Here is a 13,847-nt window from a genome sequence, read left to right as displayed (position 1 = left end):
CTGGAGCCTCTCTATTGTTGGTTCATGAGTGGCTGGCCAACCATTCATGTAACTCAGTTGGGTGTGTCCCTGCCTGTGGATGTCTGTAAGTGGCTTAAAGGCTTGTGACTTAAAAACAACATCACAGTGCAAGAGGGATACCCTAGATTGGTGGGACAGAGGGCTCAGTGGTCCCACAGTCCAGGTTGCACCCCAGGAACCCCATCATATGTGGTCAATCTGGTTTTTCATTTTGCCATCTTATGAATTCCATGTTCTTCAAGTAGTATCCCTATGGGTGCTCCACTGTAGGTGTATGTGCGCCCCTAATCAGAGATTTTTGCTAGCAGTAGCTGTTGAGCCCGCGTATGTGCCCTCCCTCCCTCATGGTCTGCCTCCAGGCTATTTAGCACTGCACGGGCAAACCCCCCTCACTTCCTTCTGTACTGCCTTGAGCAGTCATCCCTTCCTTATCTGTGTCATTAGCACAGGGCTGGCCTTACCATGAAGCGAACTCAGGCGGCTGCCTCAGGTGCCAGACTGTGGGGGGGCGCCACTAGGACCCAGAGTGTAGAAAATGTGTCTGCTGCTGGTGCATATGTATTCTCTCTGCTCTAGATGCACAGAGATGGTGGAGTGCTGTGCTAGAGGAAGGCGGGCACAAGAAACATAACAGGCAGGCAGGCGAAAAGGTGAGAGGGAATAACAGAAAGCAGCAGGAGCTGCAGGGAGATAAAGGAGGAGGAGTGTACCTCTCTAGCACCCCCAGGAGCCTGGACTGATTAACACCAGCTTCTCAGGGAGCTTCCTGTTGCTTCCCTGAACCCACTTGAGGAGAACAGGCAGATAACTGAAGTAGGAGCCAATTAGGCCCTTAAGACGCTGATATCTTGCCTCACTCAGGCCTTGCTACCAGCCTGCTTATTTGTCCCCTTCAACTGAGTGTTGAGAGCCACTATACCTGGCACAGAACAGCAGTTGTGAGTGAAAGAAGAAAACACCCCTCTGGGACAGCATTCAGAAAAAGAAAGAAAGCAAAGGAAAGCTTTTCTAGCTAAGCAGAAAGGAGCTCTCCTGAGATACATAGAAACAAATGTTCATGCTGAGCCTTCTGGCCCCACGGAGGATGTGAGTGGTGAGGAGATGCCTGATCTTCCAGTTAGAGTGCAGGTGACCTGGCAGTTACCGCAGCATCCATATGTCCATCTCAAATGGATGTAACCATGCACACTCCTGAAGAAAAGTGTAGATCAGAGAAGAGTGTGGTGGAGGCACAAGAAACAGCTGCTGCTGAGTTTAGTTCCTTAAGTCTAGATGATCCAGGACTGTGGACCCACTTGAGCAGTAGCCCGAGGGACTTCCTTGTACTGCATGCACCACAGCAAGTGAAAAACTTCATGTTCCCCAAAGACAATGAAAATAGAAGTTTCCCTCCAACACGTTACTGGCATGAAATCCCCAATGGTGACAAAATGGAGAGGCCATGGCTTATGTACTCAAAAACCCAGAATGCTGCGTACTGTTTTGTTGCAAACTCTTCCAGTCTAATGTTCCAGCCACGTTGGATTCTACAGGAACAAAGGACTGGAAGAATCTGGCTAGAAATCTGGCATGCTATGAGAAGGCAGCAAATCACCAGAGAGCATTCCATAGGTGAAAAGAGCTTGAGATGAGACTAAGGTTAAAGGCCACCATAGATGATCAGCATCAAGAGAAGATTGCATCAGTGTCTCTTTACTGGCAAAATGTTCTGAAAAGGCTCATTGCCATTGTGAGAATGCTTGCTACATAAAACCTAGCGCTGCATGGCACTTCAGATCAGCTGTATGTGCCAAACAATGGAAACTTCCTTAAAATTGTGGAGCTGATGGCTGAGTGATGCTGTACTCTAGGAGCATCTAAGAAGCATCACCACCCAAGAAATGTACACACACCACTGCCTTGGGAAAACAATTCAAAATGAGATCATACAGTTACTGGCAACAAAAGTCAAACAGAAGATTGTGGCAAATCTGAAGTCAGCAAGATGTTACTCTGTTATTCTGGACTGCACACCTAATGTCAGCCATACAGAACAAATGACTTTAATGGTGTGTTTTGTAACAGAACCTAGTGAAAATGTCCCTGCAATGGTGACTGTCAGAGAGCATTTTCTAGAATTTATTCACATTGATGATACTACGGGAGCTGGTATAATACATGTGTTTCTTTTTTTGTCCCATTCATGCAGTTCTCATTCATTGAACTTGGTGGTCAGTGATGCAGCATCAGCTTCTCGTGAGGCTGCTGAATTTTTTTAATGTATTTTTCTTTGCATCAACTCATCAATGGCAAATTTTGAAGCAACTTCTGGGAACATCCTCTCTGACACTGAAACCACTGAGTGCCACACGATGGGAAAGTTGAGTGGAGGCAATAAAGCCTATCAAACACCACATTGGTAAGATAGATGATGCCATAGTTGCCATTATGGAATATAATGCTATGACAGGAACTGTTCGTGGGAGAACAGTGGCAGAGGGAAATGGAATCACCAGAAACATACATAACTTCAAATTTCTGTGTGGCTTAGTGTTGTGGCATGACATACTGTTTGAAGTAAATGTTGTAAGCAAGAGACTCCTAGGTGGTGACCTTGATATATCTGTAGCAATGGAACAACTGGGCAAAGCGAAGTCATATCTACAGTCTTACCGGTCAGATGAGGGATTTCAATATGTTCTGAAGAGTGCACAGAAGTTGGCAGAGGAACTTCACACTGAAGCTGTTTTCCCATCCATTCAAGAATACAGGAGTCACCGAAGAAGAAATTTTAATTATGAGGCACGGGATAATCCCATAAGAGACCCCAAACAATAATTCTAAGTTGAATTCTTTAATCAGGTGCTAGATTGTGCAATACAGTCAGTTGAACGTTTCATGCAGCCCAAGGTACACAGCAGTATATTTGGGATGTTGTATGATATTCCAAAACTCCTCACTATACCTGAAGAAGACCTACACCAGCAATGCAGGGCACTAGAGACAGTGTTGACTCATGATGACATGCGCAATATTGGTGTGAGTGATTTAGGTGATGAACTTGAAAGCCCTTTCAAGATACAATTCAGCAGGATCAACTCCAAAGGCTGTTCTGGAATATATGTGCACAAATAAGATGACCACCCCCTTTCCAATGCTTTTGTTGCTCTGTGCATACTTCTAACACTTCCTGTAACAGTTGCCAGTGGAGAACGCAGCTTCTCCAAGCTGAAGTTAATAAAAACACATCTATGCTCCACAATGACACAGGAGAGGCTGGTCGACCTTGCAACCATCTCAATAGAGCATGAGCTGGCCCAGACTGTGGACCTTCGGCAGGAAGCTGTTCAGCTCGTTGCAACCAAGAAGGGATGGAAAGCACCACTTTGATTATTCAAACAGATAAAAATGCCAGTGTTTACTACACAGACAAGAAAAGTTACATTTGCTGTTCAGGCATTTGAAAGTTAAGTGTTACTTAAAATTTGTGAACAAGGCATTTTATTGGGGTAGGTAGCAGAGCAGTACCATGAGAGGAGTAGAACAGGAATAAGGCAGAATTGAGCCTTTCCAAATTTTGGCCCAAATGTGGGTGCATGGGGGCGCCATTTGAGCTACCCGCCTCAGGTGCCAAAATCTTGAGGGCCAGCCCTGCATTAGTATAATTAGTGTTTGTTTTGTTACCTTTGTTCTCCTTAAAAGTAGTTAGGCTAGTGCTTCTTTATTTTATTTTATTCTAGTCTAGTCTAGTGTATTCCTTGGGGTTAAAAAAAAGAGAGAGAGAGAAAGAAACAGAACTTCAATTTTCCTGCCCTCTCTGGGGGCATTCCCAGATATCTAGTAGACTCATTCTTTTTTTTTTTTTAAACAAAAAAAAAGTAAAGACGATGTTCTTCTGCATTCCTCACTGCTAGAGGATGACAACCTGCTGCCTAGGGGCATGCCTGGCTCCCTCTGCTCCAAGCAGTGCCTCTCCTGCCAGGAGTCAGTTCCTGTAATGGCTAGACACTCTCACTGTGCCTGGGAGAACCTCACAGAAGTGCTTTACTTGCCACAGCTAAAACCGCAGCCTCACAGAAGCTGGGAGCTGAAGTTAAAACTCCTCCCTGTTAGGATATAGATATTCAGGCCTGTCTGTAAAGGCCTATACTCTAAGAATTTAGGTGTATTCCTATCACTTGGCTAGTTAGAGGTATAAAAGAAAGAATCAAAATCACTGTCTGCCAGTGTAAGGGCCTTCTCTTACTGTGACAGTCTGAGGCCCTGTTCTTAGGCTAAGGCCTTTGGCTAAGCGACAGAGGCAGCCATAAGCTGGGAAGTGAATGGTCACATCCTCACATTCCAAACTAGTCACATTGAAATAAGGTGCTATTGGGCTGTTAGGAATTTAATCCTGTCCTTATAGTGCCTATCACCTCCAGAGAAAGGGAAGTGCCTAGAAGCTGTAAAAGGAAATTGAGGTTGATAGTTTTCTGTCTGGTAAGAACTCACTTATCAATAGACATAGCTGGGAAACTCTTATGTCTTTACAGATGTAGTTGTGAAATCCTCACTTCTGTATTGTTTTGTCATTATAGTTCCCACTTTGCTATTGTTTATTGGCATGGTCTCTGTCTGGTTCTGTGATTGCTTCTGTCTGCTGTATAATTAATTTTGCTGGGTGTAAACTAATTAAGGTGGTGGGATATAATTGGTTAGCTAATCCATGTTAGGATTGGTTAGTTAAATTTTAGTAGAATGATTGGTTAAGGTATAGCTAAGAATATTACTATATAAATTAGGGGCAAACAGGAAGTAAGTTGGGATTCGAAAATAAGGAAAAAAGGAACTTGTATTTAAGCTTGCTGGAAGTTCACCCCAATAAACATCGAATTGTTTGCACCTTCGGACTTCGGGTATTGTTGCTCTCTGTTCATGCGAGAAGGACCAGGGAAGTGAGTGGGTGAAGGAATAAGCCCCCTAACACTCCCTATGGAAAAAAACACTTCAGTCTGCAGGGGACTCTGGTGGGTGCTGACCCTGGATCATCCCCAGAGCCTTCACTTCAAAAGGGGTCGAGTTGTGAAGAGGAGAGGAGAAGAAGAAAAACAAACAAACCACCAGCAGACTCCCCACCCCCCCACCCCCGAGGCTCCTCCAAGCAGCTGGCTAGCCAGAGGGGTTCCCCAGCGTGGCCATCTCAGCACCTATCCAAACACATGGGTTCTTCTTCGAGTGCTTGCTCATATCGATTCCAATTAGGTGTGCGCACGCTGCGTGTACAGCAGTCAGAGAATTTTTACCTTAGCAACACCAGGTGGGTCGGCTGTGGAGCCCGCTGGAGTGGCATCTTCATGGAGCCTCCTGCCAGACACTAGTTTCCAAGCTTTGTCGGGCCTCAACCAGAGCCTTCAAAGCTTCCCAACCTTGACAGCAAGAACGTGCTTGAGTCTTGTAGGGCACATGGCTTCCTGCACATACGTGACCTGGCATGCCAGATTACAGCTCCGCCCACTTCAAGCCTGGCTGGCATCAGTCTATCGTCCAGGTCGAGACAGCCTGAACCTGGTGGTCATAGTCCCAGAAAAGGTCCTTGTCTCTCTCCGCTGGTGGCTAGACCCCAGGGCAGTATGTGAAGGGGTCCCCTTCCACACCCCTCAGCCCTCCTTGTCCCTCGTCACGGACGCGTCAGCCCTGGGATGGGGCGCACATCTTGGGGACATCCAGATGCAGGGTCTGTGGGCCCCGTCCAAGCTCTCTCTTTATATCAACGTGCAGGAGCTGATGGCGGTGCATCTTGTGTGTCAAGCCTTTCGGGAATGGTTGCATGGTCGTTGTGTGGCAGTCCTCACAGACAACAGCACGGCCATGTTCTACATCAACAAGCAAGGGGAGGCCCGTTCCTCCCTCCTCTGTCAGGAGGCCACTCGACTGTGGGAGTTCTGCATAGCCTACTCCATTCACCTGGTAGCGTCTTTTCTCCCAGGGGTCCAGAACACATTGGCGGACCACCTCAGGAGGTCCTTCCAATCCCATGAGTGGTCGCTCCGTCCCGATGTCATCCACTCCATCTTCCTAAAGTGGGGGGTTCCTCAGGTTGACCTGTTTGCCTCGTGCAGCAGTCAGAAGTGCCTGGTGTTTTGCTCCCTTCAAGGCTGCTCTCCGGGCTCTCACAGACACCTTCCTACTCCCATGGACGAGCTGATTGTTTTACGCCTTCCTGCCGTTTCCCCTTGTACACAAGGTCCTGCTCAAGGTGCACAGGGATAGAACACGGCTGATTCTGGTTGCCCTGGCATGCCCCAGGCAACATTGGTACACCACACTGTTGGAGATCTTGATGGATGCCCCAGTTCCACGGCCTCTTTTTCCGGACCTGCTCACTCAGGATCACAGTTGCCTCTGTCATCCCAACCTACAATCCCTCCACTTCACAGCATGGATGCTGCATGGCTGAGCCACTCAGAGCTCCTCTGTTCTCATTTGGTGCAGCAGGTTTTGTTGGGTAGCAGGAAAGCTTCCACTCGGGCCACATATATGGCTAAATGGAAGCGATTCTCATGCTGGTACACTCACCATGGCATGCCCCCCCATCCAAGCGTCCATGCCTCTCATTTTGGACTATCTCCTGAGCCTGAAACAGCAGGGCCTAACAATATCATCCATCAGGGTCCACCTAGTGGCCATTTCAGCTTTCCACCCGGGAGCGAATGGCCGATCTGTCTTCGCCAACCCCATGGTCGGTAGGTTCCTTAAGGGCCTGGACCGTTTCTACCCACAGGTACGGCAGCCAGTCCCCACGTGGGACCTTAACCTGGTCTTCTCCAGGCTTATGGGGGCCCCGTTCGAGCTGTTGGCCACCTGTTCCCTCTTATACCTCTCTTGGAAAACAGTGTTCTTCGTCACTATTATGTCGGTGAGGCGTGTATCCGAGCTCAAAGCTCTTACCTCGGAACCACCATACACGATCTTCCATAAGGACAAGATGCAGCTATGACCCCACCCAGCCTTTCTTCCCAAGGTGGTATCAACCTTTCATATCAACCAGGACAATTTCCTCACGCTTTTTTATCTAAAACCGCATGCTACTCGTCAGGAACAACAGCTACACTCCCTTGATGTTTGTAGGGCCCTTGCCATCTACAATGAGCATACGAAGCCGTTCAGGAAAACGACCCAGCTCTTCATTGCGGTGGCAGACCGGATGAAGGGCCTCCCAGTCTCCTCCCAGCGGATCTCCTCTTGGATCATGTCCTGTATCCGTGCTTGCTATGATCTGGCCGGTGTTCCAACCCCGCCCCTCAGCGCTCACTCTACAAGGGCTCAGGCCTCCTCGGCAGCTTTCCTGGCCCAGGTTCCAATCCAGGAGATCTGTAGAGCTGCTACTTGGTCTTCAGTACATACTTTTGCCTCTCACTATGCCATCGTCCAGCAAGCAGAGAAGATGCGGCATTAGATAGAGCAGTCCTACAATCTACGGTACTTCACTCCAACCCCACCACCTACGTGAGGCTTGGGAGTCACCTAATTGGAATCGATATGAAGAAAAGGCGGTTACTCAGCTTTGTAACAGTTGTTCTTCGAGATGTGTTGCTCATATCCATTTCAAACCCGCCCTCCTTCCCCTCTGTCGGAGTAGCCGGCAAGAAGGAACTAAGGGGGCGCTGGGTTGGCTGGGGTATATATCCAGCGCCATGAAGGCCCCACTCCAGGGGGCTCCACAGCCAACCCACCGGGTGTTGCTCGGGTAAAAATTCTCCAATGGCTGTGCATGCAGCATGCACACACCTAATTGGAATGGATTTGAGCAACATATCTCGAAGAACAACAGTTATAAAGGTGAGTAACTATCTTTTCCGAGTAGCTGGCCAGCCAGTGGGGCTCCCCAGGGCAGCCACCTCGGTCGGACAACACCAGCAGCTCTGAAGTACGGCACCGAGAAGGGGCCTCCAAGCTCTGCACCACGGGGCACCCAGAAGAGGCCCCCTGCTGTGAGGTCTGCGCAGTCAGGCTCTGAGGCAACAGTACCACCCACTAAGGAGAGGGGACAATTACCATACCATCTCTGAAAGAGCAGCACAGAGAAACCCTTTGGTACCAAATGCAACAAAACTCCCATCTAGGAAGCGTTTTTCACCTTCCCAACCATTGATACTGACAACATACTACGGGCACTGCTCTGTGGTACCATGTGAGCCCATGGTAACACACGTGCTCTGGTACTCTGGAGACCTGTGGCCTCAGTACCCAGGGAAAGACAATTACCGTACCATCTCTAAAATAGTGGTACCAACAAACTTTCTGTACCGGACAGAACAAAACTCTCATTTAGGGAGTGCTCTGCCCAACTATTGGTACTGACAATGTACCACGGACACTCCTCTGTGGTGTCAAATGAGCCCATGGTACTGCATGAGCTCTAGTACCCTGGAGACCTGATGGTTGGGGAAGAACCGCAATCCCCATTACTGGTACCAGGACCCCGGCATCGAGCACATTCCAGCATCCAGAATCGCTTAGTACTGGGCTGTATGCTGCCAATACCCCAGTCAACACCACCCTTACCCACTGAAGAATCTGACACTGGCCAGGAGGAGATCATTTCCCTGGCCCCTCATTGTGGGCACCGTCACACTACAAGTGTCCTCCCCAATTCCATCAAGCCAACCTACAACTGCAGTGCAGGCCCCCTGAGGTAAGCCCACCTCCCATGCCCGCCTTCCTCCCTCTCCCAAAGACCATATTGTAACTCTTGGGTGATGTATACACTCATGTCGTGACCGTCCCCGGTGTCTCTCAGGGAGAGTCCACCAGATGGTTTGCTACAACCTGGCTGTCCAGAGCACCTGAGCCAGGTCAAGAGAGCTTTTTCAGAACAGGAAAAAAGAACCTGAAGAGGAAGGTACCCCTCCAGCACACTTCTCCTAATCTCTACCAGATGAGGCTGTACTGCCCAGCCCTCATCACTAGGTGAAGATTTTAAGAACTTTCTGGATTTTACCAAGAGGGTGGCAGACGAGCTGCAGATTCCCCTACAGAAGGTGGCGGATACACATCACAAGTTGGTGGAAATTCTGCACACCACCTTCTCCTCTAGAATTGTCCTCCAAATTAATGAGGCGATTCTAGATCCTCCTAAAGTCATCTGGCAGACACCAGCCTCCTTTGCACCAAACAACAACAGAGTGGTTAAAAAAAAATCCACCCTACGTCTCTACCCAAAGAGGCAGACTTTGTTTTGAACATCTGCACCCCAACTCCATCATAGTGGATGTGGTTAATGGATGAAGCAAGCAATATAATGCCAACTCAACTCCATACGATCAGACTTGGCAAGATGGCATATTCATCGACAAAATTACTGTTTAGAGTCATGAATTCCCAAACTGTCATGGCCAAATACAATTTTACTAATTATGGGAAACCTAGTGTGTTTCTGGAACATTACTGGAAACACAAAAAGAACAGATTCAGACCATTCTTAAAGACAGTCAGTTAATAGCCACACTGGTCCTAGAGACAGCACTGGATGTGTAGCTGTTACAGCTGCCTTCCCAGTCTCCAAGACAGTGGTACTGAGGCAGGTTGTGTTTTTGTTTTTTGTGGGGGTTTTTTGGCTACATCTCTCTAGATTGCCCAAAGAGCTACAGAATTCCAGTTTGAAGGGCCAAACTCTTCGCGTAGAAGACAGGTTTTCTTTCCAGATCCTGAAGGATTCTCGGACCACATTACACTCCTTAGGAATCTACATTGTTGGACAGAAGAGAAGATATACCTCTCAGCCACACCACAGGTCACAATCTTCTCAATACCCACCATCTCAGTGCTGTTATGAGCCACAGTGTAAGAGGACCAGAGTTCAAAAGTGGGAACAGTCTGCACCCCAGTCCATGACCTCTCAAACTGCCTCTTATAAGCACGTTTGATGAGCTGCTCAAGGGCCTGAACAATGATACCTTACAACATCAGCTGCCATCTATACACCTGTCACGCCACTCAGAAATCACCTTGCCCTACTTCACAGCAGTTAAGACCAGTTCTAGAGCATACTCTAGCCCTGAACCTACAGGGTGCCTGTCATAAATAAAGGGAAGGGTAACCACCTTTCTGTATACAGTGCTATAAAATCCCTCCTTTCTGTATACAGTGCTATAAAATCCCTCCTGGCCAGAGGCAACATCCTGTTACCTGTAAAGGGTTAAGAAGCTCAGCTAACCTGGCTGGCACCTGACCCAAAGGACCAATGAGGGGACACGATATTTTCAAATCTTGCGGGGGCGGGGATGCTTTTATTGTGCTCTTTGTTTACGTGGTGGTTCTCTTTTGGGACTGAGAGAGATCGGACAGAAATCCATCTTCTCCAACCCATCCTAATCCAAGTCTCCAATATTGCAACCAGTATAGGTAAGCCAGGCAAGGCAGATTAGTTTATCTTTTGTTTTATGTCATTTTTCCCTGTTTTAAGAGAGAGGTTTATTCCTGTTTTCTGTAACTTTAAGGTTTTACCCAGAGGGGGATCCTCTGTGTTTTGAATCTGAATACCCTGTAAAGTATTTTCCATCCTGATTTTACAGAGATGATTTTTACCTCTCTTTTTTTTAATAAAATCCTTCTTTTAAGAACCTGACTGATTTTTCCATTGTTCCAAGATCCAGGGGTTTGGGTCTTTGATGATTTTGTAACAAATTGGTTAGGGTATTATTCTCAAGCCTCCCCAGGAAAGGGGTGTGTAGGGCTTGGGGGGATATTTTGGGGGAAGACGTCTCCAATGGTCTCTTCCCTGTTCTTTGTTTAAAACGCTTGGTGATGGCAGCATACTGTTCAAGGACAAGGCAAAGTTTGTACCTTGGGGAGGTTTTTAACCTAAGCTGGTAAGAATAAGCTTAGGGGGTCTTTTACACGGGTCCCCACATCTGTACCCTAGAGTTCAGAGTGGGGAAGGAACCTTGACAGTGTCTACTTCCATATCTCAATACAGCCATTGTACAGGAGATTTCCTGTTGCTTACCTTTGGGACAGGATCATTATCAGTACAGACTACTCCACACAGGGTATTCTCCAAGGTTCTCTTCATTGTAGCGGCATACTAACCCCAGTACAGTGACTGGACTTTATCAGCACCAGCCTTGATGCAGTATAAGTGACAGCGTTCCTCTCGCTACCCACATTCACCACTCTGGGACACATCTCCCTAATACACTGGGGAGCTCACCTACACAACCACAAGGTCCAGGACAAATGGCCTTCCACAGAAATGACCTTCCATATCACTCTTTTGGAGCTAAGGGTTGTCAGGAGTGCCTGTGCACACTTTCAGCAACACACAAAGGTCATGATGGACTTAATGTGACCTGTATGTTTTGTATAAACCGCCAACAGGCTGCCAGCTCTCTTTCCCTTTACAAGACAGCACTCAAACTTTGTGATGGGCGCATCAATTCCATTGTGCCCATCTCAGCTGTCTACCAGGGATACAGAATGTGACAGCCAACAGTCTCATTTGGAATTTTCTCACGACAATGAGTGTGTACTGAATTAAGAGGTGCTTCAAGATATATCCGCCCTTTGGGGAACCCTGACTATGGATCTCTTCTCTACTTAAGGGAACAAGAAAGGTCTTTGTTACTGCTCCATGCTGGCCTGGGAAAACATTCGCTGGCAGTTGCCCTCATCTTCCCATGGACAGGGCCCATTTGTATGTCTTTTCCCAGTTTCCTACTCTATCCAAGATTCTATTGAAAATTTAACGAGACGAAGCGAGAGTTATTCTGATTGTCCCTCTTGACCATGACAAGTCTGGCTCCCTTACCTGACACAGATGGCAATATGCCCTCCTGTTTCTCTTTAACCCATTCCTCATCCGCTTTCTCAAGACAATGGGCTGACCCTTCACTCCAACCTGCGGGTCCTCTGCCTCCAGTCTTGGCTCCTTCTTAGTTCCAAGGCTTAGAGGCAGAATGCTCTGACAAGCTGAAAGAAGTGTTACAACACAACCAAAAGTTGACCACTCGACATACTTACCTACAAAATGGAAAAACGACTCCAAATTTGCGTCATTCCAAACACACAGACCCAATCTCATCTTTCCTCCCTCTGATTTTGCACTACATTTTAAATTCTCACTCAGCAACCTTAAGGTACATCTTGCAGCAAAAATGGCTTCCCACCTGGTGTTTCCTCACCCACTAAGGCATAGATTCTTTACGAGCTTTGGGAATCTCTTCCCGCATGTGACACCACCCTCTCCAGCCTGGGACTTTAACCTAGTTCTCAGAACTTTGACTAGACCTCCCTCCAATTCCAGGGCAACTTGTTCTCTCTTACACCTGTCCATGAAGACAGCATTTCTAATTGCCATTAGATCAGCTAGGCACATAGGAGAAATAGCAGCCCTGTTGGCACACCCACCATTCACGGCCCCTTTTTAAAGACAGAGTAACTCTAAGGCCATATCCCAAGTTTCTCCCTACTTTCTCTACACTTTCCATATGAATCAATAGATCCATCTCCCTGTTTTTTCCCAAAACCATCATGACAACTGGGAGACAATTGTGCATATGCTAGATATTAGAAGGATATTAGCATTCTACTTGGACAGGACTAAGGACTTCAGGAAATCCCCTAAACTCTTCCTTTTGTCCACAGAAAGATCCAAAAGCTCTGTGATATTGGCTCAAAAACTATCCATATGAGTTCTAGTTGCATTAGTCTCTTATCAAGGGCACAACTTGCTTCTGTCCAGAGTCCTTACGCACCCCACAAGGTCAGTTTCTACCTCAATCACATTCCATAGGGATACCCCTATCTCAGCAATCTATAGAGCAATGACTTGGGCCTCTGCCCATACTTCTGCAGAACATTATGTGATCACTGAAGATTTGGCCGCTGACACCATCTTCGACTCCACACTGCTCTTTGTAGTAAAAGACATCACTCCAAAGTCCCAGCCTCCAGTGGTGGGTACTGCTCAGGAGTCACCTACAGTGGAGCACCCATAGGGACACTACTCGAAGAAGAAGAGGAAGTTAACTCACCTAGTGCAGTAACAATGGTTCTTGGAGATGTGTGTCCCTATGGGTGCTCCACAACCCTTCCTCCTCCCCTCTACTTTGGAGTTCTCTATAGGGATCTGCGGTGGAGAAGGAAGTGAGGGGGGTTTGTCTGTGCAGTGCTAAATAGCCTCGAGGCAGACCACGAGTGGGGGAGGGTATATGCACCGGCTCTATGGACACTGCTACCAAAAATCTCCGATTAGAGGTGCAGGGGCTCACTTACATCTACAGTGGAGCACCCATAGGGACGCACATCTCAAAGAACCATCGTTACTGCACAAGGTGAGTATCTTCCTCTTTCTTTGTGTATGTCTTTGTGAGGGAACAGGTTACTTGCAAGAACTAGGTCGGACACCAAGGACAATTCAACTATGCATCCCTATTGGTCTTTCATTTCTTCAGTGTCACATCGTACTTTGCATATAGTATTGTTATAGCTGTGTTGGTCCCAGGATATTAGAGAGACAAGGTGGGTAAGGTAACAGAAGTTGGTTCAATAAAAGATATCCTACTTCAGCATTAAAGTTGCACATTGCAAGGAATAAGGCATGTTTTGGTATTCTGTCAAGCGCAGTTTGGAGGCATTTGTAGAACTCATCTTTATCCTCATCACTATATTCCTCTGTCAGAGCATAGCACTGTAAAATTGACATTTTTGGACTTTGGTGTATATGATGTAGGGGCATTGCCAGCAGATCGAGGGACGTGAGCGTTCCCCTCTATTCGACATTGGTGAGGCCTCATCTGGAGTACTGTGTCCAGTTTTGGGCCCCACACTACGAGAAGGATGTGGAAAAATTGGAAAGAGTCCAGCGG

The sequence above is a fragment of the Lepidochelys olivacea genome, assembly GCF_965140295.1.
Source record: "Lepidochelys olivacea isolate rLepOli2 genome assembly, chromosome: 1".
In the NCBI taxonomy this organism is placed as follows: domain Eukaryota; kingdom Metazoa; phylum Chordata; order Testudines; family Cheloniidae; genus Lepidochelys; species Lepidochelys olivacea.
The sequence above is the reverse complement of the archived record's forward strand: the minus strand, read 5'-3'. Positions refer to the sequence as shown.